This window comes from Oryctolagus cuniculus, chromosome 7 (genome assembly GCF_051225735.1).
Source record: "Oryctolagus cuniculus isolate XC-2025 breed Fujian yellow rabbit chromosome 7, ASM5122573v1, whole genome shotgun sequence".
Lineage (NCBI taxonomy): Eukaryota > Metazoa > Chordata > Mammalia > Lagomorpha > Leporidae > Oryctolagus > Oryctolagus cuniculus.
In genome coordinates, this window is record NC_142873.1 from 144,337,702 (window position 1) to 144,357,469 (window position 19,768).

The 19,768-nt window shown below is 45.4% G+C and overlaps 1 protein-coding gene across 19 annotated transcripts in view; it reads left to right on the forward strand.

Moving 5' to 3' along the window:
• The first annotated feature begins 7,794 nt into the window (after positions 1-7,794).
• The window catches only part of EYA3 (EYA transcriptional coactivator and phosphatase 3), a 107,316-nt gene continuing 95,342 nt past the window's right edge, over positions 7,795-19,768 (forward strand). For 15 of the 19 annotated variants that reach the window (XM_051856782.3, XM_051856783.3, XM_051856785.3 and 12 more), the window contains exon 1: positions 7,812-7,983. The gene's annotated coding sequence lies outside the window, so the exon portion shown is untranslated. Of the gene's footprint in view, positions 7,984-19,768 lie in introns of all 19 variants that reach the window. The other 4 variants (XM_002716084.6, XM_070078981.2, XM_070078983.2 and 1 more) reach the window with 4 other exon arrangements.

The following is a 19,768-nucleotide window of genomic DNA, read 5'->3' on the forward strand; positions in this document are numbered from 1 at the left end:
CAGGGCTTGGCCAGGCCGCAGCCAGGAGCCAGGAGCTCCATCCGGGTCTCCCCTTTGGATGCAGGGGCCCAAGGCCCAAGTGGAGCAGCCAGGACTCAAACCGGCACCCATATGGGATGCTGGCACGGCAGCCCATAGCTTTAACCTGCTGCACCACAGCGCCAGCGCCCAGGTAGAGTCGTCTCAACACCATTTCATAGCTGTGGGGAAGGGGAGGGATCCTTCGGTTCTGTTTCTTAAGAGGCAACAGGAAGACGGTGCTGTGGGACCCATCACTCCCGCTGCTGCACCGACTTGCTGCTTCCCACGCTTCCCGTGGCTCCTGGGACCTGGTTGGCCTTCGCCTGTTGGCTTTCTCACTGCCGGGGAACTGGCCACGTCCGCCCCATCAGTGAAAGCTTGGGAGCTGCTGTGCTGTGGGTGGGAGGAGTCAGGGGCAAGAAGATCAGGTGCTGAGGCGTCCGCGGGAGGAATTCTAAGGTAGCTATTGGGTAAGAATGGGAGAGTCTACCTAGAAGGAAGAGCTAGAGTGAACTCTTTCAGAAAGCAGTTGATTTTAGGACCCTGGATCCTTATAAAAGCACTGGGAAGGCTGGAGGAGACACCTCAGGAGGCCAACTCCGGAACTACTGATGGCAGTAACATAATGTTTACAACGAAGATTCGGGGATCACGAGACCAGGAACGGGTCACTGCTGCCTTTGTGGCTCTGTGACTGTAACTGTCTGGCAGAGCTCGTGCAGGGAGACTGGCGAGCGCAGCGCTGCTGCAGAACGCCCAGCTCTCCAGCAGGGATCCCACTGGCCAGCAGAGATGGCCGAAGGACAGGACAAGGCCCCTTGCCCATTTCCACCTTGCACAACTTGCTCAACGGCATCTAACTGACAATATCTCCTTCCCATCCTCAACTCCGTCTGCAAGAGGGCCTGAGAAATGCCATTTGTAACCTTCCTACCTCTGCAGTGCAGGAAGAGAATGCCCACTGGACTCAGGATGCTGAGCCCCCGCCGGACATACTCCACACCCTGCATTTCTGTTTTATGAGCTCCGCTAGGGCAGGAGGTTCTGATTTTTTTTTTACCATGTCTTTAGAGCCTAAAATATCATAAAGTGGTTGCTAAATAAATGGGTAGATCCGCATCAAAATGTGTTTGTCCTCAGGAGTTCTTCTGATGGCAATAAGTCCATGTTATTCTGATGGTAGCCCTGGGGAGAAAAAAAAAATAGAAACAGACTGCAAACAACATACTCTGCGGTGAATAAGGGTGGCCATGGATTCTTTGACCTTCCTCCCATCACAAGGTGGGCTCTGTGTCACCTCCGTTGATTCTAAGTGAGCTCTGGGGTTGTTTAGCCAAGGGACTAGGATAGAAGTTCTGCTGTGCCACCTTCCAGGCTAGTCTTAAAAGAATGGCAACCTCTATGACCTGTCTGTATGGAGCCCTGAGCGGCTGTCTAAGAAGTTCAACTACTCTGATGGAGAGAGCCTGGGGGAAGGTTCTGAGACTGCAGTGAGAGGCGGGAGCGGAGTCCAGCTGGTTAGCCGTCTGCAGCAAACAGGAGGATGCAGAACAGCCTAGCTGCCTACCAGAATATCACCAGCTGACTCTGGCTGATGCAGTGGGGAACAGAAGAATCACGCAGCTGAACCCTGTCCCAATTCCTGACTTGGAATGTATGAGGTATATACAGTGATGGCTGCTTTAAGCCACTAGTTTTGGAATAGCTTGTCACCTAGCTGTAGACAACCAGAATGCACTCAAAGTATGGTCAGAGTAAAAACAAAGCTGTGGGTAGTAAGAATGGAGAGAATGTTCCATCCATATCTCATGTAGATTTCCACAGATACATTTTTTTCTTAAAAAAAGATTTATTTGAAAGGTAGAGTTACAGAGAGAGAGAGTGAGAGGGAGAGGGGGAGAGGGAGGGGAGAGGGGGAGAGGGAGGGGAGAGGGGGAGAGGGAGGGGAGAGGGGGAGGGGGAGGGAGAGGGAGAGGGATATCTTCCATCCACTGATTCACTCCCCAAATGGTCACGATGGCTGGGGCTGGGCCAGAAGCTTCATTTGGGTCTCCCACATGGGGGCAGTGGCCCAAACACTTGGGCCATTCTCTGCTGCCTTCCCAGGCACATTAGCAGAGGGCTGGATTGAAAATGGAGCAATCGGAACTTGAACCATCGCTCATACGGGATGTCTGCATCACGGGCAGCAGCTTAACCCTCTGTGTCACACTGGCCTTTCCAAAGGTATAGTTTTTTGTTTGTTTGTTTGTTTGTTTTGTTTTAAGATTTATCTATGGGCCCTGCTCTGTGTCATAGTAGGCTAAGCCTCTGCCTGCAGTGCCGGCATCCCATAGGGGCACCAGTTCGTGTCCTGGCTGCTCCTCTTCCGATCCAGCTCTCTGCTATGGCCTGGGAAAGCAGTAGAAGATGGACAAGTTTTTGGGCCCCTGAACACACATGGGAGACTTCAGAAGAAGTTCCTGGCTCCTGGTTTCAGATCAGCCCAGCTCTGACGGTTACTGCCATTTGAGGAGTGCACTAGCAGATGAAAGACCTTTTTCTCTTTAAAAAATTTTTAAATATTTTTTTAGAAACATTTATTTATTTAAAAGTCAAATTCACAGAAAGACAGATCTTCTATCTGCTGGTTCACTCCCCAGATGGCTGCAGTGGCCAAGGCTGGGCTAGACTGAAGCCAAGAGTGAGGAGATTCATCCAGGTCTCCTGAGTGGGTGGCAGGGGGCCAAGCACCCAAGCCACCTCCGCTGCTTTCCCAGGCACATCAGCAGGGAGCTGGATCAGAAGTGGAGCAACTGGGACTTGAACTGGCACCCACATGGGATGCCAGTGCTGCAGATGGTGGCTTTACAAAACACTAATAATCACACATACATTTGTTTTATTTTTTCAAAAAATGTCTATTTATTTGTTTTCATCTACTTGAAAGAGCAACAGAGAGAGGGAGATAAGGAGAAAGGAAAAGTCTCCCATCCCCTGGTTCACTCCCCCAATGCCCACAACAGCCAAGGTTGAGGCCAGGCCCACGCCAGGAGCCCAGAACTCCATCTAGTCTTTCACACGAATGGCAGAGGCCCAAGCTCTTGAGCCATCATCTGCTGCCTCTCAAGATGCATCAGCAGGAAGCTGAATCAGAAGCAGAGGCGCTGGAACTCAAACCAGCAGTCAGGCAAGAGACATAGGAGTCCCAAGTGGTGGCGCAACCTGCTGCACCACAATGCCAGCCCCACATTATATATTTCTTTTCTTTTCTTCTTTCTTTCTTTCTTTCTTTCTTTCTTTCTTTCTTTCTTTCTTTCTTTCTTTCTTTCTTTCTTTCTTTCTTTCTTTCTTTCTCTTTCTTTCTCTCTTTCTCTCTTTCTCTCTTTCTCTCTTTCTCTCTTTCTCTCTTTCTCTCTTTCTCTCTTTCTCTCTCTCTTTCTCTCTTTCTCTCTTTCTCTCTCTCTCTCTTTCTTTTTTTTTTTTTGACAGGCAGAGTGGACAGTGAGAGAGAGAGACAGAGAGAAAGGTCTTCCTTTGCCGTTGGTTCACCCTCCAATGGCCGCCGCGGCCGGCGCGCTGCGGCCGGCGCACCGCGCTGATCCGATGGCAGGAGCCAGGAGCCAGGTGCTTTTCCTGGTCTCCCATGGGGTGCAGGGCCCAAGCACCTGGGCCATCCTCCACTGCACTCCCTGGCCACAGCAGAGGGCTGGCCTGAAAGAGGGGCAACCGGGACAGAATCCGGCGCCCCGACCGGGACTAGAACCCGGTGTGCCGGCGCCGCTAGGCGGAGGATTAGCCTAGTGAGCCGCAGCGCCGGCATTATATATTTCTTAAAGATTTATTTATTTATTTGAAAGGCACAGTTATAGGGAGAGAGAGGGGAAGACAGAGAGAAAGAGAGAGTGAACCATCTACTAGTTCACTCCCCAGATGGCTGCAACAGCCAGAGCTGGGTTGATCCAAGGCCAGGAGCCAGGAGCTTCTTCGGGTCTCTCATATGTGTACAGGGGCCCAAGGACTTGGACCATCTTCTGCTGCTTTCCCATGCCATTAGCAGAGAGCTGGATGGGAAGTAAAGCAGCTAGGACTCAAACCAGTGCCTATATGGGATGCTAGCGCAGCAGACAGCAGCCGGCCCTTATGTCTTTTTTTTTCTAGTCCTACTTATTTTAAAGATGTAACCTGGTTCCCAGAATTCCAAGCCTGAAGTGGTCGGAAGTATTGGGCACAGGTTGCTTCATGTTACGTCTTTTTTTTTTTAATGGAAACTCATAGTCTGAAAATCTTAATTTTAGACCCCTTTAGTTTTTTTTTAAGTGCTGCTTTTTTTTTTTTAAAAGATTTATTTATTTATTTGAAAGGCAGAGTTGCAGAGAGGCGGAGGCAGAGAGAGAGAGAGAGAGATAAAGGTCTTCTATCTGCTGGTTCACCACAAATGGCCGCGACAGCTTGAACTGGGCAGATATGAAACCAGGAGCCAGAAGCTTCCTCTGGGTCTCCCATGTGGGTGTAGGAGTCCAAGCACTTGGGCCATCTTCCACTGCTTTCCCAGACCATAGCAGAGAGCTGGATTGGAAGTGGAGCAGTTGGGACTCGAACCAGTGCCCATATGGGATGCTGGCACTGAAGGTGGTGGCTTTACCCACTATGCCAGTGTGCCACCCCCCCCCCAGTATTTTAATTCACATTTTGGCTTTTGTTTGGAGTGATTTGACAATAACATTTTTAGATTATATTATTAGTTTCTCTTTTGTATTAAATTTCAAATGAAATATTTCAAATCTACAAAAGAGAAAACAATATAATAATAAATATCTGAGTACTCACAACAGAACTTGGAAAAAATTTTAACTGTATTTTTGTCATAATTCTTTAGATTTGTGCCCAGAAATAGTGCAGTAGGGCAGGAAACCCCCAAACAAACATTTCTACTTCTCACTGACCATGGTGGCAAGGAAAGATGCATGAAATCAGAGACAACCGGGTTATAAGTGAATTCATGTTTGGCTCCCTGTCCTTCCTCCCGAAGAGTGACAGGAACACAGCCCCACAGTTAAAGCCAGGGCTCTGACGTCACACAGACTGGGCTGCGAGTCCTGGGTCTGCTTCTTGCCGGTCGTGTGGCCTCACGCAAGCTGTTCAATTTGTCCCGCCTCAGCTTCCTGATTTAGGAAGTGGAGACACTCATAGGTGCACCCAAGTGTGTTAGATTAAAAGGGAAATCTGGGGCCGGCGCTGTGGCGCAGTGGGTTAACGCCCTGGCCTGAAGCGCCAGCATCCCATATGGGCGCTGGTTCAAGACCCAGCTGCTTCACTTCCTGTCCGGCTCTCTGCTATGGCCTGGGAAAGCAGTTGAAGATGGCCCAAGTCCTTTGGCCCCTGCACCCATGTGGGAGACCTGGAAGAGGCTCCTGGCTTTGGATCGGCGCAGCTCCGGCCGTTGCGGCCATTTGGGGAGTGAAGATCTCTCTTTGTGTGCAACTCTTTCAAATAAAATAAATAAATCTTTTTTTTTTTTTAAAAAAAGGGAAATCTGAGCACTTATGTATTTACTATATACAGTCAGTGCCATGTGGTAAAGCTTCAACTGTTGTTGGTGATTGCTTTGTCACCGAGCGTCCACCATGCACCACTGGACTTCAGCAGTGAACAAGACTCCATGTAGAGCTCACTTTCTCATCACAGATCGTAAACAAATAACTTCAAATAGTGATAGGAGCATGAAGAAAGAGAGTTTTGGGAAGAGGGTGAGGGAGCTACTTTAGAGGAGAAACAGGAGGCCACAGGAGAAGGAACCATTCGGTGGAAGGTTTGGGAAAGAGGCAAAGGGAATAGCATCTGCCTAGAGCCTGAAGCAGGAAGCTTGGTTTGTATGAGAAATAGAACAGTTTGGCTGGAGCTCAGTAAGAGGAAGGAGGCTGGGCATACCATCTGGGAGTTAGGAAAAGCGGGCCAGCAAGGGCCTTGCAGACCCCAGTAAGGATCTTGAACGTTAGTTTCAGTGGACTATAAATACATTGGAAGTCTTTTATTGCTGGTGTGTGATACAGCACTCTCTGCTCTAGGGAGGAATTTGTGATCTTTCTTGTAGCTGCTTCAGCAATAGGGCTATGGGAAGATCACATTGGTTACTTGTGGGCGCCCCCTAGTGGAGGTGGTGGCACAGCAATTTATTCTTCATTGAACCTTGATTGAGTGCCTACAATGTGCCAGGCTCTGTTCTGGTGCTGAAATATACCCATGAACAGAAAAGGCTAACATCCATGTTCTGATGGAGTTTATGTTCTTAATGAAAGCACAACATTTGAATACCGATGCAAAGGAGGTGACAGGGTGAGTGATGCTGGAATCTGGGGTGGCAGTGCGGGTAGCATTCCAGCCAGAGGGATCAGCTAGCACAGAGGCCCAAGCCTACCTGTGGGTTTGAGGAAGAGCAAAGAGGCCAGCGTGCCTTACGTGGAGAGATGAGAGAGGGAGTAGGAGATGTCAGAGCTGTAGCTGGGGGTGTTAAGTGTTGAGGGTCCTGTAGGCCAGTGCAAGGATTTGGGTTTTCATGCTGAAATATCTGACTAAGGTTTTCACAAGAGCTCTTTGCTTTTGTGTGAATACACTGTAGGAGGCAAGCATATGCACAGGACACTCACAGTACCAACAGAGGCGGCAAATTATCGGATTTACCTTTTTTTTTTTTTTAGGATTTATTTATTTTGAAAGAGAGGGGGGAAAGACAGAGAGAGAGAGAGAGGGATCTTCCATCTTATGATTCATTCCTCAGTTGGCCACAGTGGCTAGTGCTGGGCCAGGCCAAATCCAGGAGCCAGGAACCATAACTCCATTTGGGTCATCCACATGGGTGGCAGGGACCCAACTACCTGGACCATGCCCTGCTGCCTCCTAGGGTGCACATTAGCAGGAAGCTGGCTCTGAAGCAGAAGCAGGACTCCATCCCAGGCACTCTGGTATGGGATGCAAACCATGGCTTAAAACGCTGTGCCACAGTAGCCATCCCTTTGAGCTTTTACATTTAATATTGCATTTTAATTTTGTGTTCTTTTAAAAAATTTGAGATTATTTTCCATCTGCTGGTCTCTCCCCAAATCCCTGTGACAGCCAGGACTGTTCCAAGCTGAAGCCAGAAGCCTGGAACTCAATCTGGGTCTCCCACGTGGTGGCAGGGACTCACATCAACCACCACCTGCCACCTTTAGGGTGCACATTAGCAGGCAGCCGGAATCAGGAGTGGAGCTGGGACTCGAAACCAGGCAAACCAGTACGGATGCGGGTGTCCCAGGCAGCGTCCTCCCGTCAGCCCCAACAGAATAAACTTCAGGTCTCCACCAAGCCTGAATGCAACCCAGCTTCTTGCCTACGAGTGGGCTGCAACTGAAAATGAACGAAGTATTTAAAATTGCCTCTAAAAGTAAAGTGCAAGAAGTGCAGCTAACTATAAGCTCAATATAACATTAGGAATAAACTCAATTGGGGATAAAAATATCACCTTGGCCTAGCCTCCCAAGTGTCTTGCGAGACTCCCACCCATTTCTCCCAGTCTTCCTAAATCTCCCAAAGCACTTCCTGTCCTGTTCCGTTTAGGAACACGCATCTTAAGAGCTCGTAAAAGCCCTTTTTGAAAAATCACCACTGTTCCGTTCACGCGGGGCACTGGCACCGGCAGCAAGGACAGCTCCGCCTTGCCGGCTGGTCTCGAGACTCCGTGGCGCCGAGCCGGGCGGGACATGGGCGGGGCTCTCGGGGGGGCGGGGCCTAGGCGGTTTCCCCGCCCTAGAAGCCCGACGCATGCGCCCAGAGAGTTCTGGCGGAAAGAGGTGTGGATTGTGAGGTGACCCTGGCCGCTGACTTCCGGTTCCTAGGGATGCGCTTCCGGGTCACGCTAACGCCGCGGTTTCCTCCGCTTGCTCGGTCCTACCGTGGCTCTGGACCGGTCCCCATGTCTTGCTGTGGGAGTTCTGTCGCCCTCGGGTGAGTCTCCGCCGCCGACGGGGTCCGAGCGTGGTCGGTCGAGCACAGCCTGTAACGGCACGGGTCAACAGTTCTGCCTCGGTCCTTGTGGGTGGGGGGTCTCTTCTCCTGTCCCTTGTCCCTGGAATGCTTCCCTCACCTTAGCCCTTTCCTTCGTACTGGCCTCCCTTCTTCCACTTCAGCCCGGCCTTTCTCCGCGTACCTCTCGCCTTGCTGTTTTCCCTCAGCCTCATCGGCGCCCTCCTAACCCCAGTTTCTTGCCCTTCGCCTCAGCCGCTGCCTCTCGGTTTTCCGCCTCCCCTTCTGGCCCCGCTCTTCTCCGTCTCCGGATCCAGCTTCTGGCCGATCTTGCACCCCGCGGGACGGTCCACCTCCACCTAGTGCTCGCTCTTCTCCACTGCGAGACCCGAGCCTCCCGTAAGGGTCACGGGCCCTCGACCCCCAGCTTTCGTCACCTTTGACCCTCCGCTCCTCCCGGGGACTAGTAGGGGACCCGAGTGCCTCGCCTGGGGTTGTCCTGCCTTTTCTTAGCTGGGGGAGGGCTTTGCTCGAAGCTCCCTGCTGGAAAGGTTTCCCTAGCCTGCACTTCACTCTGGCGGCTTCCTCCGTAGTTAAACACAAAAGGCGCCCCCACTGCGTCGCTGGGAGCTCCGGCCGGGGGCTCTCTTAAGAGCAGCTAACAGGTGGCAGGCTTCGGGGCGGCTGGCGGGTGCGGGTGTGGGATGTCGGGCGCTGACAGGGCCTGAGGACGGCCTGTCACTCCTGTGCACTCTGTCCCGCCAGCGAGGATGCCCGCAGCCCAGGCCCGAGACGCGGGTGCTGGGGGGCGCCCCGCCCCGGGTCGCGCCTGGGGACAGTCTCTGGGGTGGCGCGGACAGGAGTTTCTTGGGGGAGCTTTTATCCCCGGATTTATGAGCTTAGTGTGTTGTTACTGAAACATTTTCTGCTAGAGAGTTCACTGTGGTAATTTTAGAGTAACTTTCTGAAGTTGGACTCAACGTGCAGCTGTGTATCATTGCCTCGTGGAGCCCCCATTTTTACTGTATTAACAAGTTTTGTTATTCCTGTTTCTTCCTACGCCAGATTTATTATAGTACTTCTTGCTTAAAATAGCCTTCTAACTTCTGTGGTTTTTTTTTTTTTTTTATTGTTGCTACCTTAGTTTTAAAACCATCTTTTTCTCATTTTGAAACTTAGGACCTCTTTCTTAAATTTCTCCAGAGGTTTAAAATCATCGATAACATGATAGGATTAGATTTAGTAGTGATTAGTGCCCCATTTCCCAGATTTTTTGATCTGAAGTACAGGATTAGATTACCTTTATTTTTGTTTTCCTGATGTTTATGGTGTATGTCTAGCATTTTATAGCAAAGGTTTTCTGTGTGATTAGTTTCTGTAAGCTCTAAAATTTGGTGCTTCAGTGTCAACAGAATACAGCTTTTAACACCTGCTTCTGTTTTGACTAAGAGTTACAGAAAAATTCCCTTCATTGTGTGATACATACACAGAGGAGTGAGGCGTAGACTGTGCTTATTGGAAAACCGGGCTGTTCCCTTCACCTATTTTTAGCCAAGGACTTTGGCACTGGGCCACCTTAGTCCTAGATGCAGCAGAGGAAGACCCTTCTAGTTGGTTTTCAGGGCTTGACTAACTGCTGAGAGAAGCCCTTTGGAAAGTTTCTTTTCCAAACCTCCTTTCAAAGCATCTACACTAGAAACTCTTAATTCTGGCTAATCATTTCCCAGCCTTAAAAACTAATCCCAATGAGTGTGGCTGACTTCTTACCTCCAGGGTTTGTGGACTTTTAAGCTGTGGGAACTCTGCAGTTGGACCTACAACTTGATGCAGCTCCATCTTTTAACCTTTTTTAATTCTGAACTTTGTATTTCTCAATCATGTTTAAGTGTAAGCCCATGTAGATCTCTGTAGTTCAAATCTGCCCTTTCATTTTATACATAAGTAGATCAGGGCTCATGGGCTTACAAATTTAGTGAGATTCTTTCAGGGTCCTTTTTTTTGTTTGTTTAAATAAATTCAGAGTGAGATTTTTAAAGCTGTATTCTGGAGAGCACAATTTAATACTTAGGTGGTCATGTCATTACAATATGTTCATATTATAGGAATGATATAAGTTATATAGAAGTTTATGATAGAGATTTAAAAATCCATGTTGAAGTCATTTTGCCTTTAAAGAGGAACTAGAAAAAGACTGTTGTGCAAAGGTAGAAGTTGAAAAGTTTTCGGCGTCCCTTTATTTTTCCTGGAATGACTTTGGTGTATTATGATATAGATCCTGCCCAGAAGAACCGAAATGGATTTGTCGCTGGTGTTGTCTTAGGGGCAGTTGTGTTCATGCCGCTGGTCTTCCTGTGGACACCGTGATAGTCTCTGTGATTACTGAAAGGCTGCTGTCCACCGCCACCAGCAAAAATTAGATTAAATTTTAAAAATCACTAGGGACAGCTTAGTGTGTGTTTTTAAAACTCAGAGAGGAATCCGTTTTCTGTAGAACTTTTTACTTTAGTTGGGCAGAGTTTTAGCTTGTAATCCTGAGGGCTCAATTTTAAATATACTTTTGCATATTAGTTTTATGGGTACCAGGTTTTCTTGTTTTATTTTGGTTTGGCTAATTTTTTGTCATTTTACCTATTACTGTACTTTGTCTTACATGTTTTAATTTTTATCTTTGAACCCTATGATGTGTTTCTAGTAAGGTGTGGCTTAAAATATTTGAGATAATCTGTACTTCCAACATGTTCTTGCCATTTGTGTCTTGCAGTATCATGGTTTTTGTGTTCTCCCTTTGTCACTTCATGACTTCATTCTCTTGTTTGTTTACAAATAAAAGACACGTGGAACTTCTCTTTTGGTATTTATTTGTTTAAAAGATTTTTGTATTCACATAACAACAGGATATTTTAGCCCATATGATTTAAATGGATGAAGAATAGTTCAAAATAGAAACATACATTTTAAATAAAAATATTAGGAATAGTTTATAATTGCCAAACATTCAAATAGTTGGTTTATACCAAAAGGTTGAATTGTTAATTTATACTAAGGTAGAAAATAAGTGGAATTTCTATCTTCTGATTAACTTAAAAATATAAGCACATGTTCTAGTATAGAATATAGGACATAAGTTATACATGGCCTTATTCACAGTGATACACTTTATTGTCAGAAAATATAGCAAATAGTGAAACATACCATCTGAATTATTATTTTTTTTTTATTTGAAAGGTAGAGAGACAAAGATAGACAAACATATGGAGATTTCCCATCCACTGGTTCACTCTCCAAGTGGCACAACAGCTGGAACTGAGCCAGGAACTTAGGCCATTTCTCCCACATAGCTGGCAGAGATCCAAGTACTTGAGCCATCACCTGCCACCTCCCAGGGTGCACTTCATAAGGAAGCTGGAATGGGGAGCAAAACCTGGACTCAAACCCATGCACTCTGCTAGGAGATGAGGGCATTGCAAACAGGGTCTTAATTGCTGTACTAAATTCCCTCCCCTTTCTCGATACTTGTGTTTGGTACCATCAAGTCCTAGAGTAGCTAATTATTAAACATAGAAATAACTAAGGTATTTTCTTTGTCATTTACAGTAAACTTAAAAACAGACATTTAAAATATGGGCCTAACAAATTTGTCTTTTACTTTTTTCCCCTTTTAAATATAAAGTAAGTAATGTTTTAAATCAGAAAAAGAAATATGTAGTTTAAATAGTACCCACTTACTGTAAATAAGAGATCAGCTCAAGTCAGCCAGGGCTTAACATCTTAAAGATCTTAAGACAGATTGTGTTGATAAACTTGTTTATTAGCTTGGTTAATGTTTGTACCAGCTCGATTTTTTTCTCTCACTAAAAAAATTGTAATTTTTTTTTTTTTTTTTTTTTGAGAGAATGACACACACATAGAGAATTCCCATTCACTGGTTCCTTCCTCTAATGCCCACAGCAATCTAGCTAGGGCTGAAATCTAAATCCAGAAGCTTAGAATGCAATCCAGGTTTCCCTTGTGGGTGGCAGGAACCCAATCACTTGGCCCATCACTGCTGCCTGCAAGCATTCATTCTGGCAGAAAGTTTAGCAGTAATCTTTTTTTTTTTTTAAAGATTATTTATTTATTTGAAAGGCAGAGTTACAGAGAAGCAGAGGGAGAGAGAGATGTCTTTTATATGCTGGTTCACTCCCCAGATGGCCACAACGGCCGGAGCTGAGCCAATCTGCAAGCAGGAGCCAGGAGCTTCTTCCGGGTCTCCCATGGAGATGCAGGGGCCCAAGTCCTAGGGCCACCTTCTTATGCTTTCCCAGGCCATAGCAGAGAGCTGGATTGGAAGTAGAGCATCTGAGACTCAAACCAGCCCTCAGATGAGATGCCAGCACTGCAGGTGGGAGCTTTACCCACTATGCCACAGTGCCAGCCCCAGTAGTAATCTTTGTAGTACAATTTTTTCAGCAAATACCAATGGGTACCAGTTGTACAGTTATAATAATGTAATTAGGTTATTCATATTAAATATGTGACATTGTACAGGGTTGACAATTATACTTTTTTTAAAAAATATTTATTTAGCCGGCGCCGCGGCTCAATAGGCTAATCCTCCACCTGCGGCGCCGGCACACCGGGTTCTAGTCCCGGTTGGGGTGCCAGATTCTGTCCCGGTTGCCCCTCTTCCAGGCCAGCTCTCTGCTGTGGCCCGGGAAGGCAGTGGAGGATGGCCCAAATGCTTGCGCCCTGCACCCCATGGGAGACCAGGAGAAGCACCTGGCTCCTGGCTTTGGATCAGCGCGATGCGCCGGCCGCAGCGCGCCGGCCGTGGCAGCCATTGGAGGGTGAACCAATGGCAAAAGGAAGACCTTTCTCTCTGTCTCTCTCTCTCTCACTATCCACTCTGCCTGTCCAAAAAAAAAAAAAAAAAAAAGTTTAAAAAAATATTTATTTATTTATTTGAAAGGTAGAGTTAGTTAGAGGAGAGATCTTCATCTGCTGGCTCACTCACCAGATGGCTGCAACGTTCAGGGCTGGGTCAGGCTGAAGCCAGGAGCCAGAAGCTTCCTCCGGGTCTTCTACATGGGTACAGGGGCCCAAGCGCTTGGGCCATCCTCCAGTGCTTTCCCAAGCCATCAGCAGGGAGCTGGATGGGAAGTGGAACAGCCAGGACTCAAACTGGCACCCATATAGGATGCTGGTACAGCAGATGATGGCTTAACCACAGCACTGGCCCCTGATATTTACACTTAAATTCTGAATTTTGTCTTATTTGTACATTTCTGAAATAAATATAAAACTTAACATAATTGGAATTAAAATAAACTTTTGTCCTGAGAAAGTGCCACTTCTTACCAAGGACAATGGTAAATAATTTTAAAACTAGATTTTTTGATTTTCTGTTTTAGAAACAATGATTTCTCATCTTTTGGGTATCAGTTTCTTGATGTAACCTGCATCATAGCTTAATAGATACATAATATTCTTTATAAGTACAATCAACTTTTCATTTGGAAAACTTTCACAACTTAAATGTAGAAATCTGTTGTGAAAAAGTAAAAATAAAAAGTAAAATTTACATGGCACTTCTTGAGTCAGAAACTATTCTAAGTGGCTTACATGTATTAACTCTTTAATCCTTACAACTCTATGAAGTACTATTATTATCCTCATTTCATATGAGGAAACCAAGACACAGAAGTTATATAACTTCCCCAGAGTAACACAGTGACTTAGTGGGACAGATGAATTTGGCTCCAGAGTTCATGGTCTTTTATGCGTAAGAGTTAAATTTTAAAAAATCCAGTTCCTCTAAAACACAAAAGAATACTGCTTTTGGTTGCGAATCTCAGAGGTGGGTTTTGCCTGATCTTTTTATTAATGCTGGCTTAAGCAAATTGTAGACCCTTTACTACCTACGTTTCTCAGATGGCAAAATCCATATATTAAGAGGGCAGAAGAGGATCAAATCACTTACTCTTTTAAGAAAATTATCTTATGGAAGTTAATTACTTTGGAATTATTTGGAGAAAGACTTTTTTTTTTTTTCCTAAGATTTTATTTATTTGACAGGTAGAGTTACAGTGAGAGAGAGACAGAGAAAGGTCTTCCTTCCGTTAGTTCACTCCCCAAATGGCCGCAATGGCTGAAGCTGCGCCAATCTGAAGCCAGGAGCCAGGTGCTTCCTCCCGGTCTCCCATGGGGTGCAGGGCCCAAGCACTGGGGCCATCCTCCACTGCCCTCCTGGGCCACAGCAGAGAGCTGGATTGGAAGAGGAGCAACCAGGACTAGAACCCGGTGCCCATATGGGATGCCGGCGCCGCAGGTGGAGGATTAACCTAGTGCGCCACTGCGCTGGCCCCAAAGATAGTGTTTTTAATAGAATCACCCTCAAATTAACTTTTTTTACATTCTTTTTATCTTCAGATTGTTAAAAAAAAAAACTTATGTGGCTTACGCTGTGGTGTAGTGGGTAAAGCCACCGCCTGCCTGCGGTGTAGGCAGAGTTACAGAGAGGCAGAGGCAGAGAGAGACAGAGAAGTCTTCCATCCAGTGGTTCACTCTCCAAATGGCCACAATGGCTGGAGCTGCACCAACCCAAAGCCAGGAGCAAGGAACCCCTTCCGGATCTCCCATGCGGATGTAGGGGCCCCAAGGATTTGGGCTATTTTCCACCACTTTCCCAGGCCATAGCAGAGAACTGGATTGAAAGTGGAGCACCCGGGACAAGAACTGACACCCATATGGGGTGCTGGAGTTGCAGGTGGTGGCTTTACCTGTTTTGCCATAACACTGCCCTTAAATACATCTTTCGTAGTAATTTTTGATTATTTTTCACGTTTTGGTCAGAAAATGTATTGTGCAGCTGAAAGAGTAAGCTTTGCTTTGGTGATTCACTTGTTGGTGTTAAGAATGTTGTTATCTTTACTTGAACATTTAATTTTTTGTTGAAAATAATTTTTTTGTATATGGATTTGGTAATCAGTTTATTTATTTTTAAAGATTTATTTATTTATTTGAAAGTCAAAGTTATACAGAGAGAGAAGGAGAGGCAGGGAAAGAGAAAGAGAGAGAGGTCTTCCATCCACTGGTTCACTCCGTAGTTAGCCACAAAGGCTGGAGCTGCGCCGATCTGAAGCCAGGAGCTTTTTTTTTTTTTTTTTTTGACAGGCAGAGTGGACAGTGTGAGAGAGAGACAGAGAGAGAAAGGTCTTCCTTTTGCCATTGGTTCACCCTCCAATGGCCGCCGCTGCAGCCGGCGCACCGCGCTGAGCGATAGCAGGAGCCAGGATCCAGGTGCTTTTCCTGTTCTCCCATGGGGTGCAGGGCCCAAGCACCTGGGCCATCCTCCACTGCACTCCCTGGCCATAGCAGAGAGCTGGCCTGGAAGAGGGGCAACCGGGACAGAATCCGGCACCCCAACCGGGACTAGAACCCTGTGTGCCGGCGCCGCAAGGTGGAGGATTAGCCTATTGAGCCACGGCGCCGGCTAGGAGCCAGGAACTTCTTCCGGGTCTCCCATGCAGTATAGGGGCCCAAGGACTTGGGCCATCTTCCACTGCTTTCCCAGGCCACTGCAGAGAGCCTGATCGGAAATGGAACAGCTGGCTCTCGTACCGGCGCCCATATGGGATGCCAGTGCTGCAGGCTGGGGCTTTAACTCACTGTGCCACAGCGCCAGCCCAATAGTTTTCTTTTTTTAAAAATAGTTTTCTGGGGCCGGCGCCGTGGCACGGTAAGTTAATCCTCTGCCTGCGGCACTGGCATCCCATGTGGGTGCTGGTTCAAGTCCCGGCTGCTCTTCTTCCAATTCAACTCTGCTATGGCCTGGGAAAGCAGTAGAGGATGTCCCAAGTCCTTGGTTCCCTGCACCTACGTGGGAGACTCGAAAGAAGCTCCTGGCTCCTGGCTTCGGATCGGTGCAGCTCTGGCCATTGCAGCCATCTGGGGAGTGAACCAACAGAAGGAGGACCTCTCTGTCTGTCCCTCTCACTGTCTGTAACTCCACCTCTCAAGTAAATAAATAAAATCTTAAAAAAATTAGTTTTCTTTCACCTGAAATTTAATAATGTAACAATTACTGAATTTAGGAAAATTGGTAGTTTGTTGCTATCAGCGCTGTAACTTCTGGAATAAATTAGAATGATTTGTTTTCAGGTGGAATTGACTTTTTTAATTTCCATAGTACCTAAAAAACTTTAGGTCAGCTTCACTTGTTGCTTCTTTCCCCCTTTCTCAAGAGGAAAATTTAACACAATAATATTAATTTTTTCCTACTGGATTTATAATATTAAAATGATAATCTCTGCCAACAGCATAATATGTGTATGAATTTTTTTAGAGTATTTCAGACTTAAGAGTACATTTTAGGATTAAAAATAGTACATAAATGTCTTACTAAAAATACTGTGGTAATTATTATTTCACTGAATTTTTCTGTCAAATTTAAATATATCAAATTTAGAAAATATCTGTGATGGCAATTTAAAATAAAGCAGGATTTTTCAGATCTGCTTTTCCTTTTTACCAGTTTTCCTCTGCTGTAGGCTAGGAAGCAGTAGTGAGGTAACTCTGATGATGAAATGTTCCTGAGAGTGAGGGCTGGAGCTTTGCAGAGAACAGGCCAGTCTCTCATACTCAGTGGGGCAGTTAATAGCTAGATGAATGGAAAATCTTTGCTTTATATCATATTTTTTAAAAGATTTATTTATTTGAAAGGTAGAGTTACAGAGAGGCAGAGGCAGAGAGAGATCTTCCATCTGATTCACTACTCAAATGGCTGCAGTGGCCAGAGCTGGACCAATCCAAAACCAGGAGCCATGAGCTTCTTCCCACTTGGGCCATCTTCTGCTTTCCCAGGCAGAGAGCTGGATTGGAAGTAGAGCAGCTGGGTCTTGAACTTGTGCCCATATGGGATGCCGGCTCTGCAGGTGGCACCTTTCCCCATTATACCACAGTGCCGGCCCCAATCCTTATATTTATGTAGCTCCTGTTAGCATATTTTTATTTAGTGTTGGCACCTCACATTCTGTGAATTGCTGAGTTTAACAAAAAAAATTGTTGGCCGGCGCCGCGGCTCAATAGGCTAATCATCCATCTTGCGGCGCTGGCACACCGGGTTCTGGTCCCGGTCGGGGCTCCGGATTCTGTCCCGGTTGCTCCTCTTCCAGTCCAGCTCTCTGCTATGGCCTGGGAAGGCAGTGGAGGATGGCCCAAGTGCTTGGGCCCTGCACCCGCGTGGGAGACCAGGAGGAGCACCTGGCTCCTGGCTTTGGATTGGCGCGGTGCCACGGCCGCGGTGCCACGGCCACAGCCTGCCACCGGAGCGGCCATTGTGGGGTGAACCAGTGGAAAAGGAAGACCTTTCTCTCTGTCTCTCTCTCACTGTCCTCTCTGCCTGTCAAAAAAAAAAAAAAAAAGTTGTTGAACTATTGATTATTACTCAATGTTTCTTTTTCCTTTTTTCCCCTTCTTTCAGAAGGCTTCTTTCAGAGGCTTGCCTTTATAAAACTACTTCAGAGAATCACCAAACTTGAATATTCCCTAGGTAGTTTGAAGTTGGTATTTTTCTCCTTTTATGACTGGTCGGACTTTTATTTCTGGAAAGTGGCTTCTGCTTTTGATCATGAGCCACTGTGCAATGCATTTCACATTGTTGTCCATGCATATATATATATATATGAGTACTCAGACATATATATGTACGTGCTAATACTTAAAATTGAAATAGACGTTTTGTGAAACAATATTTAATTCCACTGGTGAGGTGTTACAATATTTTCTGTTTTGTTTTATTGTATTTCATTGACATCCCCTAATAATGCAGAGTACCTGCAGATTGAAAAATTCTAATGACTGCTAAATATTTTCCTGTATTATCTTTTTGGAATTGCAAATGTTCAAGTTTGCTGTTGTTTTTTTTCTCTGATATAGTCCTCGATTTTATAAGGCTGTTAGCCTCAATGCTTGTGCACAACAGTTGAGAGAGGGAGGCCTTTTTGCCATGACCATATCTGTCAGTGTCTGTTCTTTACTGTGTCTATGCATATGATTTTAAAGACTGCGGTAATTAGGAATTGTGAGGCTGACAATGCTTGGTCTTATGCAGAGCTATCAGAATACTTTGAAAGTTTCCATTTAGTAGTCAAAGTTTAGGTCCATTCAGTTATTTTTCCCAAGCATTACTTCTGTTCTTGGCAACTGGTCAAAAGGTTACAAAGCTGCTTTATTCTTTGTTCTGGCACCACTCTAGTCTTTGTAAACCAAGGAAAAAGAGGACTGGGGAGTGAATCAGGTTGCTCATATGTTTATGGTCAGGCAAAAGCAGTACAACTGAGTCATGAGGGTCTGTGACAGTGGACTGCGTTTATTGTCCCTATTTTCCTGTAATCACAGGGGAAAGATGGTAAAGAGAAGTTCCTAGCCTATCCAGCCATTAGAATGAGACAGGATCTTTAGGCATACTCTGCTATTTTTACCACTACCACCTCTTAACACTCAATGAGCACTTATTATGTGCCAGACACTATTTAAAGCTCCTCACTTTAACCCATACTCATTCGGGTCCTAAGAGAAGAATGAAAATGATAAAGAAAATTTGACTTTACCATATAATCATTTTATGCTTATGAATTCTGGCTGTTGGTGACCCTTACACAGCATAGCATACATTTCTAGCTTGATCAGCTTTTAAAAATCATTAGTTTTGTCTGTGGTACTTTGTTACTCAGCTATGGTTTGAGTGCTTAGGTTTAAAGCTAGTTTGCCTGAGCTTGAGTCCTAGGTTGGTGACTTATAAAGTGTGTATGTTATAACCTTGGGCAAATTACTCTCTGTGGTTTAGTTTTGTCATCTGCAAAATGGTAATAGTAATAAAAAGTGCGTATTTGATAGAATTACTAAAAATGTTGAACTAGTTATTATATTCAGGGTACATAGCATAGTGCCTGACTCATGAAAAGCATTCCATAAATGTAGTGTCAACTCACAGATGGATCTCATGAGCCTCTTTGTGATTGTATGTATGTCTGTGTGTTTGTCAAGTAACAGGATGTGATTGACATATTCATTGTTAGATTGCCCAGGAGCTTGAAAACATCTTTTCTTTGGGACATGTATGAAAAGTTCTTGTATAGAATTTTGGAATCAAAGTTAACTGATAGTGGTTAGTCAGGATAGTGGGCCCAGTTTGTTTAATCTGTTCTAAGACTCTTGTTATTTGGAGCTTACCCTTAATAGTTTTCATATTTTGCCATTTTGAGCTAGTTAGTTATTGACTTTCACTCAAGATCACATTTCTTTCTTGTTTATCTTATGTCTAAAATATTTATTTTCCTATAAGAAACACATATTATACTTATATATGCCAGACATTCTTTTAAGAGCTTTACAGGTATTAACTCATGTAATTTGTATGTTAAATTGATGAGAAAGGCACTATTATTATTTACATTTTACAGACAGCTGGGGCCTAGGAAAGTTAAATAACTTGTCTAAGACATTTGTTGGTGTCAGAACTGGTATTTGAGCCTATATGCTTTGATTCCAGGGTTTATAATCCCAAAATATCCATGCTTGCCGAATTTGCTTCTTGCAGATAAGAATTTTGTTGAAAAGTTTAAAATAATGAGTGTTAAAACTCGCTTCAGTATTCTTTACTCTCTAGACTGAAATGACACCCCTGAAATTATGAATGCTGGCTTTTTGTTGTAAATGAATTTAATTTATTGGAGTGGTAGAAGAATGAACACTTCATCTACATGTTAATTTCCCAAATGCCTTCAAC